The sequence below is a fragment of the Capra hircus genome, chromosome 4, assembly GCF_001704415.2.
Source record: "Capra hircus breed San Clemente chromosome 4, ASM170441v1, whole genome shotgun sequence".
Classification (NCBI taxonomy): domain Eukaryota; kingdom Metazoa; phylum Chordata; class Mammalia; order Artiodactyla; family Bovidae; genus Capra; species Capra hircus.
Genome location: NC_030811.1, coordinates 67,908,386 through 67,924,895, shown reverse-complemented (window position 1 = coordinate 67,924,895; position 16,510 = coordinate 67,908,386).

Below are 16,510 nucleotides of genomic sequence, written 5' to 3'. Positions count from 1 at the left end.
TAAGAGCATAATAGTAGATTCTTAAGTACCAAAACACTAAAATACCTATCACTACAACTTTGTTATAGGTGATCTGAGAGAATTTATTTGTTTAATATTTGTTCATAAATATTTCATTCATAAATAATAATTTTTCAAATAAATGCATGTTAGGAGATTTTTTTATAGCTCAGCAAAAATGATCCATTTGTTTGCTTTATGGATAAAATTTTTTTCTTGTTTTGTCTGGTGACAAAGAATTAATAAATGAATATACTTGACATTTTAATACAAGAAAGCATATTGAATTTTATACATTTTACTAAGAATTAACAAAGTTGAATTTCTTTCAAAATTTGGAAAATGACTGTGTACTTACATGCAAATATTTATATTGCTTTGTAAATGTATATACTAATGTATATATAAGAAAAATATGTATGTGTATTTACCATATATATGTTTACATATATTTATATTGTTAAAGAAGTATATCTGAAAGAATGAGAGTATACATCATCACTGGAGCTAAAAATGGTTAAATATCTTGGTAGATTAAAATTGCCCCAGATTGGTAATTTGAGGTAAATTTCTAAAAGTTAAATTTTTTTAGTAGAAAAAGACCATTTAGCAAGCTTTTATAATTTTTCAGACAAAAAACCATGAATCCATCATCTAAAGCAGGAACTGTAAGAGGAGAAAAGTGGGAAGATTTTTTAAACTACTGATTAACACACAATGGTATAGGATTAAACATTAATTATGATGTCCCTGAAAAAAGAAGCAGTGCTCACTAAAAACCTACATTAATAAATCATACCAATCTAAAATTATACTTAAGAATCATGACAGCAGGCTATTACATTGTTGATTAATAGTGTTTTACCAACTTGGCACTAAGGCTCTGGCAGCATCTTATAGAATACAGTCTTAGAACTTTTCCTCTTCAACATTTTTTATCATCAGCATAAAGAGGAAATGTGTACCAAATATGTGCATAGGATTACTCGACCTCTTCATTTCTTATTGAGTCAATTCTGATGAGATATATTTTTAGGAATTTATAAATTTTGTTTTAAAAATTAGTCATATAATACTCTATAACATTCTCTCATTACTTTTCTAGTCTCTTATCTGTCATTATGTCGCTCTTTCAATGTATTATACAGTTTACTTTTACTCTATTCTTTTGATCAGTTTTGCTAGAGATTTGTACGTATGGTTAGGCTTTTAATTTATTGAAACAGCCAACTTCAGCTTTATTGATCTTCTCTAGAGTACACCAAAGTACTATTTCATTGAATTTTTAAAATGACCACTCTTTCTGAGAGCTCAACATGGTAGCCAAGAATTAAGAATAAAAAAAATATAATATTTGCAAGTCCCCAATTTAACAAATATTAATGAATTATTTGTATCTATTTTTCCTATTGTCTAAAAGCCGAGCTCTTATTTGTGTTATTTCTTCATGTTGTGTTTGTATTCATATATTATTTTACTATGTTCAAGTGTAGTATATCCTATTCTTAGAAACATCCTTAGAAAACATAAATGTTTTTAAAAATGAGAAAGTAGAGTTTTGTTAAATAGTCTGAATATAAATTAAAGAGCAAGATATATCTAATAGATTTTCTGCAGTTGTCTTATGACTTTAGGATGTATTTTTTGCCTTTGCCTTTTAGATTTATTATTTATTTTTAAGTCTTGTGAAAGTAAAGTATTCTTTTCTGGTAGTGTTAAAATAATCATTAAAATTTCATTTCAGATGATCTGTTCATATATAAATCAACTTTCCTCTCACTGTTAATTATTCCAAAAATTTCCAGTCAAATTATTCAAAAAACTGTAACTGTATATTGTACATATTATTTGGAATATTATGACTTTTCTGTGTCATTTTGTTGTTGTTGGGTTTTTTTTTTTTTTTTTCCTAGCCAGTAAATGCTGTCCAATTCTTTGTGACCCTATGGACTATAACCCATCAGGCACCTCTGTTCATGGGATTTCCAAGGCAAGAATACTGGAGTGGGTTGCCATTTCCTTTTCTAGGGGATCTTCCTGACCCAGAAATCGAACCCACATCTTTTGCATTGGCAGATAGATTCTTTACCACTGAGCCACTAAGGAAGCCCAGTGGACTCAGTTTAATTATGTCTTTGACATAGATGGTATGCTTTCCAGCTTTTTGCCTTCCCATTTATTTATACATCCACATTATACACCCATACATTACTTTCCTACCCTTTTATGTTGTTAGAGTCAGATTGTCTGAATCCTAGTTTTTAGGTTGCGCTTGGTAATAACCAAAATATTTTCAGGTTTAACAACATTGAAATAGTTATTTACCTTGGTTTAGGGAGATCAGGGCTAGGCTTATAGGGAAAAGAGTTAATCATCCTGGTATGCAATGTAAGGGAAGCAGAGAACTCCGTTTCCCCACCTCCTTCAAAAATACAAAAAAGTAATTGCTTCTGTCTTGCTTGATATCTTCAGTTCATTTGGCAACAGTCCTTGAAATACTGCCACCTAAACATTCATTTGAGATACTAAGTACTTCCTTTCAAAACAAAGAGGAAAAAAACCTCAAATAGTGGCCATTTATATGGATTGATTCTTTTTTTTTTAAGAATCTTAGATAAATTTGAAAGAATTTTTGAGAGGAGAAAATCCTAGGTCAAGATTTTCAGTGAAAGAAGGGCTTCAGTGATGTTAGTAATGCATTCTAGTTTATAAATAAGAGGAGAGCTCCTCCCTTTCCTCCTCCCTCAGGGAGTTTAATTTACCAAAGAGCCGCTTGACAGCGCTGAATGTTGCAGGTTAATGACCACACACATTATTAGGTGGAGGAGGAAAGTGATATTAGTGGAAGAAGTATTTTAGTCAAGGACATGGTCCATTTTCACTAAAGACAGGTTATCCAAGACTGAGTTTGGGAACAATAGCTACAATTAGTACATAGTAAATCTTAATAAATATTTGCTTAGTTAACAAATTCATGATCAAAAAAGTAGAAGCAAATATCAACATTCAAAGCAATTGAGATGGAACAATGTGTCATTAATTGCCCTGTGCACCCACTTTAAGAAAATACAATGTGCCAATCAGTCAAGGGGAATGCTTGTAGTCATGGGTATCTGATGTTTTTGGTGGACTGACTGCTGGTTTCCACATATTTCTCTTGTTGTCCTCATTTCTTGTTTCACTTTCTCTTCCATAATCCACAGCTAAGAATGCTCAACATCTCACTCAATGTGCTGCTGTGTTTTTGCTGAAATAAGAGACTTTATGGACATTCTCCAATTAGTACATGAAAATCATTGGCTCATCTCTTCATTATACATAGAAACATCCATGACAAATAGGTCTTGCCTAATCATCTAAAACAAGTAAATCAAAGTTTATAGAAAATCAGGGAATCCTGAGTAGTAAAAGAGATGAAAGATAAAGAGCTTTCCCATGTCCTGCCTCTTGTTTTACAACTTTATCTTTCTGCACTAGAGGGACAGTACCAAAGATCCTTCTAACTCTCCCCTTTATGAAACTCTGTATTAGAATAATGTTAGAATCTAAAAAATGGTTATGGAGAAATCAATATTTTACATTTTATTTACATATACTGATCACAAAGTTCATTATATCAGTTATTTTTTTTCCTCATAAGTACAAATGATTCTTAGATGAGGGAATGGTAAACTCTCAATATTTCACTTGAAATCACCTCTTAGTGAAGATAAATTGTGGTCTTTACATAAATTGTACATTGACTTTAATGGATCATATACACCTACTGTTTAAACTATGCCTGAAGTGAAGTGAAGTGAAGTGAAGTGAAGTGAAGTCACTCAGTTGTGTCTGACTCTTTGCGACCCCATGGACTGTAGCCTACCAGGCTGCTCCCTCCATGGGATTCTCCAGGCAAGAGTACTGGAGTGGGTTGCCATTCCCTGCCTAGGGAACAATTTAGTAAATTGTAAATTGCATTACTATCTCATTACTACTAGGCTGCCACTCAGCTTCCTGAAGAGGCTTACATAGTAGACATAAGCAATGTTATAAATTCAGTGGCATATATTTAAAAAAAAATGTAAGTGCATTTTTTTTAAACACTCATAAAATAATTACAACTTGGTTAAATTGCTTTATCTGAACTAGTTAACACTTCCCTAGCTAAGTTCAAAGCTCTCAAGCATTTTAGACTTTTCCCAGAATCATTACAATTCAAAAAAAAAATTATTCTCAAATGTAATTCAATATTTTAAAAGTAGAATATGTGTAGCTTTTCAGATTTATCTCGTATGCATACTCTCTGACAGTTATAAAAACATCATCTATTTCATTCCCTCTAAACCAGAATTACAAACTTAAAAATAAAGTCTTATTTTCTAGCATATTAAATATTGACTCATTGGAAAAGACTCTGATGCTGGAAGGGATTGGGGGCAGGAGGAGAAGGGGATGACAGCTATGAGATGGCTAGATGACATCACCGACTCAATGAACATGAGTTTGAGTAAGCTCTGGGAGTTGGTGATGGACAGGGAGGCCTGGCATGCTGCAGTCCATGGGGTCACAAAGAGTTGGACACGACTGAGCGACTGAACTGAACTGAACTGAAATATTGACTAATCCCTTAGGGAGGAATATACTTTAACTTAGATCTAAAGAAACATTGTAGTAATTTTCAATAAGAAACGCAACTACCAAGGGTATAAAATATATTTGTGTCCTCTGATGAGTTGCCTATGATTTTTATATCTTTTCTGATAGGCCTATCAGAATAAAGGGTGATTGGCTAAATGATTCAAATGTCTAATGGCAGCAGGTAATGAAAGATGGGTAAATTAATTTCCTCAAAAGGGACAGAAGAGCCACCAGGGCCCTCAGGCAGTGTTGTGTAAATGGGACATCTTCCTTGGATAGTCCTTGAATAGATGTTGCCAGCATTCACCAGGAAGATTCTAATTTTACTTGGCTTCCTTTGCTGAGAGGGCTCCTTCAGTTTGAAATGTACGCTTTCTTTAGGTAAGATAATAACCTCAATAAGGTCGCATTTAATTTTCTCTAGCTAGCTGGGAAGACATTTTCTCTCTAAGAAGACATTTCTCTCTTGGTGTGGTCCATTGTGTCTCACTTCTACAGATGATAATCTTATGTTCCTAGTGGAACATCAACCACATCAAAAATGTGTAAGTGTGCACATATGCATAGACACTTTTGTATTAGCCACTATCATACAGTAGGTGAAGAAGACTGTGGCGATTTCAAATGGTGAAATATCCTTTGGTTTAAGAATCAATTTATAATTCATGCTGTAGTAAGTGAATGTGTTATAGTAAAGTCTGTAATGGATAATGCATACAAAATCTTCCCAGCTTCCCATTGCTCATTTCCCTAAATGATTATGTTCTTATTTAGGTTAGATCAATATTATGTGTTTTCATTCTTATGACCATGGTAAATGCTATTCAGAACTGAACAGTATGGTAAATCATGATTAATTTTTTTTACTGGTCAATATTTTATTCTTCCTAGACTTATCACTTTCATTCCTCCTTAAATGATTTTATGCATTTGTAACTAATTTAGTGCCAAAACTCCTCAGTGTTGTGTCTTCCTTCAAGATGTTCACCTACATAAAGTGAAAGTGAAGTTGCTCAGTTGTGCCCGACTCTTTGCGACCCCATGGACTGTACCTGCCAGACTCCTCCAACCATGGGGTTTTCCAGGCAAGATTACTGGAGTGGGTTGCCATTTCAATTTCATCTCTTTTTGGAGAAGCCTGATATTCTCTGGTACAGTCTAGTAGTATTTTATACCTGATGGATAACAGTCATGTGGAATCTCTCCTTCACCATTGTCCTGTGTTCAGTTCAGTTCAGTCGCTCAGTTGTGTCTGACTCTTTGCAGTCCCATGGACTGCAGCACACCAGGCCTGTGTGTCCATCACCTGTCCATCACCAACTCCCAGAGTTTACTCAAACTCATGTCCATTGAGTCAGTGATGTCATCCAACCATCTCATCCTCTGTCGTCCCCTTCTTGTCCCTCCTTCAATCTTTCCCAGCATCAGGGTCATTTTCGTTGAGTCAGTTCTTCACATCAGGTGGCCAAAGTATTGGAGTTTCAGCTTTAGCATCAGTCCTTCTAATGAACACCCAGAACTGATCTCCTTTAGGATGGACTGGTTGGATCTCCTTACAGTCCAAGGGACTCTCAAGAGTCTTATCCAACACCACAGTTCAACAGCATCAATTCTTCAGCGCTCAGCTTTCTTCACAGTCCAACTCTCACATCCATAAATGACTATTGGAAAAACCATAGCTTTGACTAGAAGGACCTTTGTTGGCAAAGTAACATCTCTGCTTTTTAATATGTTGTCTATGTTGTTCATAGCTTTTCTTCCAAGGAACAAATGTCTTTTAATTTCATGGCTGCAGTCACCATCTGCAGTGACTTTGGAGATCAAGAAAATAAAGTCTGTCACTGTTTCCATTCTTTCGCCATCTATTTGCCATGAAGTGATGGGACCAGATGTCATGATCTTTGTTTTTTGAATGCTGAGCTTTAAGCCAACTTTTTCACTCTCCTGTTTCACTTTCATCAAGAGGCTCTTTAGTTCTTCTTCACTTTCTGCCATAAGGGTGGTGTCATCTGCATATCTAGGTTATTGATATTTCTCCCGGCCCTATGTATGTCCATCTTTTTCACCATGTTGGATCTACTATGTCCTACCCCATGCCTTCCTTGTAGGTTTAATCTTTTCTCATTATATAATCCAGCATATCAATTTTTGTATGCTGCAAATATCTTTTGCTTGGAAATAATTTTCTTCAGAATTTTTATGAACCAATTCTCAGTGATGTTATTGAGCAGAATACTTAATCTGATACTTAATCTTTTATATATGTTCTTTCTGCCCTTCTCACTGGAAGATTATAAGGTCTTTTTTTGTACCACTATTCTTAGTTGGGGTGGGCATATTTTCATGAATTATCTCAGTAGGCTGCTTCTCCCACTGCCATTTGCAAGCGACCTCTGATTTGCCTTCTCTTACTATGCATTAGTTTGTATTTTCTAGAATACTACATAAATAGAATCAAACAATTATGTACTATAATTTTTTCTGGCTTCTTTCACTCAGTATAATAATTTTGAGATCCATGCATATTGTAGTATATTCCTGTTTTACTGCTGAGTAGTGGTTTTTTGCACAGATACATCTCGATGGATATTTGCATTGTCTCAGCTTTTGGATTTTATGAATAAGACCATGATGAATATTTTTGTACAAGTCTTTGCATGGACATATGCTTTCATATCTCTTGAATAAATACCCAAGAATGAAATAGCTAGGTCATAGAGTAAGTGACTGTTTATCTTTTTTATTAGTAAGTCAAACTTTCTCTACAGGTTATACTTTTTTACATACATACCAGCAAAGAGTTCCCATTCCGTCACAACCTGACACTCAATATGGCCAGTCTTTTACACTTCAGCCATCCTAATTGTTGAGTAAGTGCACTGAATGTTAACTGCATATTCTATTTTTTTTTTGAATAGACATAGGTTATTGAGGTTATCCACTTCTTCTTGAGACTTTGTTTATGCTTTTTAAGAAATTTATCCATTTAATTTTTTAAAAGTTGTGAGGGTTCTTTGGCATGGAATTATTTGCAATATACATTGATCTTTTCTACTAGCTTTAGTATCTGTAGTGATATTATCTCTTTCATTCCTTACTGAGTGATTCATGTTCTGTTATTCTCTTTTTTCATCAATATGGCTAGAGTTTTATCAATTTTATTGATTTTCTCAAAGAATAGCTTCTGGTTTCATTGATTTCTTAATTTTTTATTTTATTAACTTTCATCCTGATCTTTATAATTTCCTTTTTAAAAAGGAATTTGTAACTTGTTTTCTTTATCTAGTTTTTTAAGGTGGAAGCTGAGGTTTGGATATGAGAACTTTCTTCTTTAAATATAGTGATTTACTGCTAAAAATGCATCCTTAAGTACTACTTCTTGTTAGCTTACATATTTGTGTTTTTATTTTCATTAAGTTCGAAATACTTTCTAATTTCCCTTGTGATTTCTTTTTGATCATTTGTTAGTTAGAAGCATATTATTTTGTTCCAAATATTTGGTGATTTTCCAGAAATCTTCCTGTTTTGATTTCCAATTTAACATGATTTCTGTTATATTTATTAATATTTGTTTATTGCCCCTAGGGCTTCCCTAGTGGCTCAGATGGTAAAGAATCTGCCTACAATGCAAGTGAACTAGGTTTCATCTCTGGGTTGGGAAGATCACCTGAGAAATGAATGGCTACCCACTCCAGTATTCTTGCCTGGAGAATTACATGGCTGGTGACCTATAGTCCATGGGGTTGCAGAGTCGAACATGACTGAGTGACTAACACTTTCACTTCAATGCCCCTAATATGCTACCTAGATAAATTTTTCTTGTGAATGTAAAAATAACATGTATTTGTTGTTGCTGGATGGAGTGTTCTATAAATATCAATTAGGATAAGTTGGTTGATAATGTTCACATCTATATTTTTACTGATTATTTGTCTTCTATTATTAAAACAAGGTTCTTAAAATTTCTGACTAAAATTGTAAAATATTTATTTCTCATTGTAGTTCCATCAGTTTTTACTTCACACATATTTTGAAGCTTTGTTGTTAAGTGTGTCACTGTTTAAAATCATTATATTGGTTTAAATGAATTGACAGTTTCATTATTATGAAATAACCTCTTTTCCTGTGTGGGCATTTCTTGCAGAAATCATATAGTTGTGTCTTGCTTTAGAAAAAATGCAATCTTACAATCTTTGACTTTTAATTAGGATGTTAAGACCATGTCAGTTCAATGTGGTTAGTAATTTGAGTGATTTAAAACTATTATTATTTGTTTTCTATTTTTTCCATTAGTCAATTTCCATTTGACTAATTTTTTTAGATTCATCAAATTAAACAAATATTGCTTATGATTGTACTTATCTCCTTAGTTAGCTTATTCTCTATGAACCTTTGTTATTTCACTGACTACTTTAGGGTTTATAGTTATGTCTTTGATCTGACACGTTTCCCTCACTGATATAATGCCTCTTTATGTATAGTGAAAAACTTCACCATAGTATAATTCCATCTCTTTCCTCCCAACTTTTGTGGTATTTTTGGTTAATTTTATTTTTATATTATAAACCTAGCCCTGCATTATTATTAATTTTGCTTAAATAGTCAACTATCTTTTGAAGAGATTTAAATAATAAGGAAAAATATTAAATCTGTACCCATAAATTATGACTTCTAGTCATTTAACATTTCTGTTAGCATGGGTCTATTAGTGTGGAATGCTTTTAGATTTTGTGTGTCTAGAAAAGTATTTCACCTTATAGTTTCAAAAAAAGATGTTTTTATTGAATTCGGAAATCTAGGTTTGCCATTTTTATCTTTCATCATCTTAATGATACCGTTTCACTCTCTTCAGTGACAGGAATCTGCTGTCATGCTTATCTTTGTTCCTCTGTATATAACATGTTTTTCTTTTCTGGCTATTTTTAAGATTTTGTCTTTATCACTGGCTTTGAGCAATTTAGTAATCATATGCCATGATGAATAGGGCTTGGAGTTAACTGAACTTCTTGGATATATGGGTTTATAGTTTTTGCCATATTTATAGATTTTTTAACTATTATTTCATCTTTTTTCCTCTTATCTCTCTTTCCTAACTCTAGGAACTACAATTTCATGTATTTTAGGCTACATAACATTGTCCACAGCTAGCTGGTACTCTACTCAATTTTGTTCTTATTATTCTTATTTTTATTCAGTTTCATTTTAGGTTGTTATTTTATTATGAGTGTTAAATGTACTATTTTTTTTCTCCTTTTTTTTTGCAGCAGTATTTTATCTGCTGTCACTCCCATCTGGTACACTTTGTATCTCACACATTGTAGTTTTTATCCCTGGAAGTTCAAGTTTTATTCCTAGAGTCCTTTTTATATCTTATCTGTCTTTATATAATTTTCAAACATATGCAATACAGTTAAAACATTTTAATGCCACTTTGTTCCAATTTTAACATCTGTGTCAGTTTGTATTGTTGATTGATTTTTATCCACAATATGGGTTGTGTTTCCTTGTTTCTTTGTATATTTGACAGGTTTGTATAGGATGTCAGACGTTGTGAATTTTACTAGATGCTTGATATTTTTGTATTATTATAAGTATTTTCAACTTTGTTTTGGAACACAATTTAGTTACTTGGAAAGAGTCTGACTTTTGACAGTTTTATAAATGGGAGCAGAGCAGTGCTAGATCTAAGGCTATAATTATCCTCATAATTGAAGCAAGATCCTTCTGTGTTCTCTTACCCCATACCTATGAGTCATATGCCTTTCACTACGGTTCTCATCATTTACTTCTAATCATTTCAAGTGGTTCTTTTTCTGGTGTGTGGTATTTTCCTACATGAATGCTCTAATCAGTACTTAGCTGACTGCCTTGAGAGAGCTGCCTACAGATATCTGAAGTTCTCTCTCTGAGCAGCTATTTCTTCTCCAGTATATTGGGAACTCTGGCCACCTTCAGTTCAGTTTAATTGCTCAGTCATGTCCGACTCTTTGTGACCCCATGGACTGCAGCATGCCAGGCCTCCCTGTCCATCACCAATTCCCGGAGCTTGCGCAAACTCATGTCCATTGAGTTGGTGATGCCATCCAATGATCTCATCCTCTGTTGTCCCTTTCTCCTCCCACCATCAATCTTTCCCAGCATCAGGGTCTTTTCCAGTGAGTCAGTTCTTCCCATCAGGTGGCCAAAGTATTGGAGCTTCAGCTTCAGCATCAGTCCTTCCAGTGAATATTCAGGACTGATTTCCTTAGTATGGACTGGTTTGATTTCCTTGCAGTCCAAAGGACTCTCAAGAGTCTTCTCCAACACCACCATTCACTTGATCTTGTATTTTCACTCACAGAGTCTGCCAGCTTCTGCATGGGTTAACTTAGTTGTGTAGCACAGCCTCAAACTCTCTCATGGCAGTAAATGAGGAAAGTCATTGAGCTTACTTTTTGTCTGGAATGTTTCCTATCTCTCAGGGATCATTTTCTTTTATTGACTGGTACCCAGTCTCTTTAAAGTTGGTATGTTTCAAATATTCTGTTTTTGGTTGTTTTCATTAGGAGTTTAAATTTGGTCCCAGTTACTCTGTTTTGGTTAGATGTAGTAATATCAAGAGTATGCTTTCTTAATATTTTCATTAAGATTTTGCTGAGATTTCACTAGTGTGCTTGAGTAATTATAAATTGATCTTTAACAGCTGCTACTTATAATATCAATAAAAACAGAAACAATGTGGCAAAGTATGCATCAAATAGGAACATCTAAGGATGTAGGTTATTGGAGTAGAAAGATCACAGAAGCAATTAGAGTATCTATCCTTGAATGAAACTTCCTATTGATTGGTATGTCACATTTTAAAGCTTTATGTTTATTCTTGATTGTCTTAATTGCAGCAAGAGATTATTACATCTATAGTATCTTCTTCAAAGACTTGTGAAATCATTGGGATGTTGCATGTAAAATTTCTTTGAAAAATAAAATTTTATTTACACAAACCTCTTTTAAATATTGTCAATATTAATTTGATAAAAATTTGTTAGAAATATTTTTGCAGTATATAATCCAAAGTAATATAGGAAACTATATTACTTACATGTTTTTCAGGAAAAACCCATAATATAAAAACTCTAAAACTCCTAATAGATTATAAAATCATTATGTAGTAATATTGTAACATATTTGTATATTGAACTTGTTTTGAATTTAGATTTCTATTCTTCTTTTGTACACATATTTTACTTTCCTGATTTTGTCTACATCATTCAAAAATAACTTAAATTAAATATGAGATAGCATGAAATAGCACGGAAAAAGGAAAAGAAGGCACAAAAACCACATTTAAATGACAGATACTACTATAGCACTGATTGATTCCAAACTGTGGTACCTACTGCTTTTAAAAGCATAACTTCAAACACAATGCTAAATTGTTTTAAATATAACTATGGAATTACCAAAAGAACTCTTTTTCCATTTATGTCAAAGATGAAAGATAATTTGTGATAATGCATAGCTATTTTCCTGTCATCATAATTGAACTTATTCTCTAAACCGTATTAACAACAGGGATCGTCAGGGGGCCTACCCACTGATATCTTACTACACACATAACTAGTGATAAAACTTTTAGATCACAGTTCATGCTTTCAAAATGCATTTACTTTCATAAAATGCCACATTCATTTATATATTAATATATGAGTATCATACTTAAGATCATGAAATACATTTGCTCTAATTTAGCAAACTAGGAGTGTAATTTTGATTTGATTAGATTTTTTCATTACTTTATTTGATTGAATTAATACTAACAATAAAATATGCTGTTAGATTTAGGAACTAAATCTGTGAGTTGGAAAAATCTGAATTCAGATGCTGACTCTGTTAGTAGGATTGCCAGATAAAATATAGGATGCTCAGCTACACATATGAGTTTCAGGTAAATGACACATTATTTTTTGGTATATGTATGTCCATACAATATTTGGACATACTTAAATTTAAAAATATAAAGTAAGCTGAGCACAGAAGAATTGATGCTTTTGAACTGTGGTGTTGGAGAAGACTCATGAGAGTCCCTTGGACTGCAAGGAGATCCAACCAGTCCATCCTAAAGGGAATCAGTCTTGGGTATTCATTGGATGAGATGGTTAGACGGCATCACCGACTCAATGGACTTGAGTTTGGGTAAACTCCAGGAGTTGGTGATGGACAGGGAGGCCTGGCATGGTGCAGTTCATGGGGTCGCAAAGAGTTGGACATGACTGAGCAACTGAACTGAACTGAAAGAAAATTTACTCTTATCTGAAATTAGATTGTATCTGTGCATATTATATTTTCATTTGCTAAATCTGGCAACCCTATCAATCAGTCACCATTAGAATGTCAGCCCCCTTTATTCCTGAACATTTGAGCTCCTGGATCTATGTTAGTCTCCCTTCAAATTGTTCTCTCTTCATTATGTCAATTTTTCTGTAAATAGTATCTCCAATACTTTGGCCTCTTGTGTCCTTAATCTCTAATCCTCCAGTGATGTGATTCTATTATGTTAACCACCCTACTGCATAATTACATTTTAGACTTCATCATTTCAATTATATGCATTTCCTTCATAATATTTAATTCCAAGAATTCTGCTCTTGAACTAACACTTCCAATTTTTTTAATTGAACATTATTGAAGACCCACAGCTCTAGCATTTGTGTTTTTTCACTCCACTGGAAATTATAATCCACTTATCCCATAATTATTTTTCATGTTCTTAACTCTCTCCTTATTTCATTGATTCCACAGTTGTTCATGGCAGTATGGAAGTATTGGTATATCGAGCCAGACTACCTGAAGTTAAAGGACTAAGTCTTGCCTTTGCCATTTACTATCTATAACTTACAAAAATTTGCTTAATCATTTCACCTCAGTTCACTCATCTATAAAATCACAATTCAGTTCAGTTCAGTCACTCAGTTGTGTCCGACTCTTTGAGACCCCATGAATCACAGCACGCCAGGCCTCCCTGTCCATCACCAACTCCAGGAGTTCACTCAGACTCATGTGAATCGAGTCGGTGATGCCATCCAGCCATCTCATCCTCTGTCGTCCCCTTCTCCTCCTGCCCCCAATTCCTCCCATAAGGCTGTTGTGAAGAATAAATAATTTATATAATGTGTGCTTAGAACAGTTCCCTCCTAGAACAAAGTGTGCATTATGTTATCATCATCATCATTAACATTATACCTATCAGTTCAGTTCAGTCACTCAGTCGTGTCCGACTCTGCGACCCCTTGGTCTGCAGCATGCCAGGCTTCCCTGCCCAACTCCTTGAGCTTGCTCAAACTCATGTCCATCGAGTCGGTGATGCCATCCAACCATCTCATCCTCTGTTGTCCCCTTCTCCTCTTGCCTTCAGGCTTTTCCAGCATCAGAGTAATTTCAAATGAATCAGTTCTTCGCATCAGGCAGCAAAAGTACTGGAGCTTCAGCGTCAACCTCAGTCCTTCCAATGAATATTCAGGACTGATTTCCTTTAGGATTGACTGGTTTGATCCCCTTGCAGTCCAAAGGACTCTTGAGAGTCTTCTCCAACACCACATTTCAAAAGTATCAGTTCTTTGGCTCTCAGCTCTCTTTATGGTCCAACTCTCACATCCATACATGACTACTGGAAAAACATATCTTTGCCTAGATGGACTTTTGTGGCAAAGTAATGTATCTGCTTTTAATATGCTGTCTAGGTTGGCCATAGCTTTTCTTCCAAGGAGCAAGTGTCTTTTAATTTTATGGCTGCACTCACCATCTGAGTGACAATATACAGCCTTGACATACTCCTTTCCCAATTTTGAACCAGTCTGTTGGTCCATGTCTGATTTTAACGGTTGCTTCTTGACTTGCATACAGATTTCTCAGAAGGCAGGACGGTGGTCTGGTATACTCGTATCTTTAAGAATTTTCCACAGTTTATTGTGATCCACATTGTCAAAGGCTTTGGCGTAGTCAATAAAGCAGAAGTAGTTTTTTTTTTTGGAACTCTCTTGCTTTTTCTATGACCCAACGGTTTGGCAATTTTGGCAACATGAAAATGCCCTTATTTATACTCTGAAACCCTTTGTCCATCTATCTGTTCCTTCACTTTTCTTGTCTGGCGAAATCTCAATCTTTTTCAAATCTAACTGTACTTTGTGCATGAACATAGAAAGTCAAGGGAAAAATCCCAAAACAGGCTGTCTGATTGCACTTTAAATTAATAATTGTGAACTTCAAATTGTCCCTTACTACTGCCCAGAAATCCAATTCATTCCATAATGAGTCCAAGATTCATTTCATCTCCGTTTCACACCTCTCATTTTCACCAACCTTGAATCACTCTCGTCACTCTTCACTGAGGAAATGTGAGCCACCAGTCAAGAACTTCCGAAAACTCTCACTACATGTTCCCAGCCTCTTTGAGTCTGCCCTCCGACTTCCCTCCTTCCACTCTAAAGGGATTCTCTGTGCCCTTGCCTTGACCAGTCCCCCGATTTGTGCACTGCGTCTCTTCCTCTCTTGGATGTGTGCATTTAGATATGTAATAAACACCTCAAAGATAACACATCCACAAACATGCTTCTAATTTCTCAGAAGATTATCCCATCTCAGGAAACGGCAAGCCCGGCCTTACAGTTCCTTAAGACAAAGTGGTTGGCTCATCCCTTCCTCTCACACTTCACATCCTTTGCATGAGGCTCCAAAGAGCACCTGATGTACCAAAAACTTATTTTATTCAATCTTTAGTTTTATAATTTGGGAAAAGTAGATGAAACAAAAAGTGACATCTATCAAAATTTTGGAAGATAGTTAAACCAATAATGTCTGAAAATTTCTGACCACTGTGTTGGGTGTAGTAAATATTTAATAAAGGTTTGCCTCTGTTTTTGATGTTATTAATACTGCTTCTTTTGCTTGTTTCTCCTTCTCCAGTCTATGCTAATGTAAATAAATATACAAACACATGCCATGAGCTTAAATGTCATTAGATGTGTATTAATACGAAATAGGCTGTTTGTCCCAGTTTTGTAGAAAAGTATTTCCTTTCAGACTGCTTATATGAATATAGTTTGAGATTTGCAAAAAATCTCATCACTTGGTAATGATGTTATGTAATACAAAAATTCAACTTAGCTAGACTGCCTGATCTTGAATTTTGCCTCTAGTATGACTTTGGTCACTTTCTTGAACTCTACACCTCAGTTTTTCTCATCTGTAGTATGGGGATTATAATAGACTTCCTAATAAGATTGTTCCAAGCTTTTCATATTTGTGCAGTTTTAGTATGTTTACTGAGACAGCATAAGTGCTTTGTAAGTGTTCACTACTTTTGTTTCTACTATAATAAAGGATCTTCTTCATAAGATTCCAAGGCATAAATTCAAAGGATTGTATTATAGATGTTATGGTCTATGTATTACAGATGTTATGGTCTATGTCTATGAGCATTGTTTTTTTACAACTTCAGCAATGTAAAATTACAGTATGATTTTGCCCCAGATACTCTGCCATTTTTGACATACTTGTTTCTGAAACAAAAATGGATGAATTAGGCTGCATTTAAAATATGGAGGTATGAAATATTTGTCAATTCCATTCATTCCACAGAGAGCTATCAAGTGCTAGTATATATATTTTAGACAAAGTTTTGTAAGTGGGGTACAATGGTAAAATTAAACTGAAAAAGCTTTTGCCCTCTTTTAACTTATGCTATGAAACAAAGAAAAATATTTTTCACATAAATAACTATAAGACAATTTCTTCTCTTTCTAATAGCTGTGTTGGACTGAGTATCTGGTTGATTTAAGTAGCATCATCACACTGTGCCAATTTTTAGGCAGCACTGGGGTATTTTGGATCCAGGGTGCTAGTTTGCTCATATTTT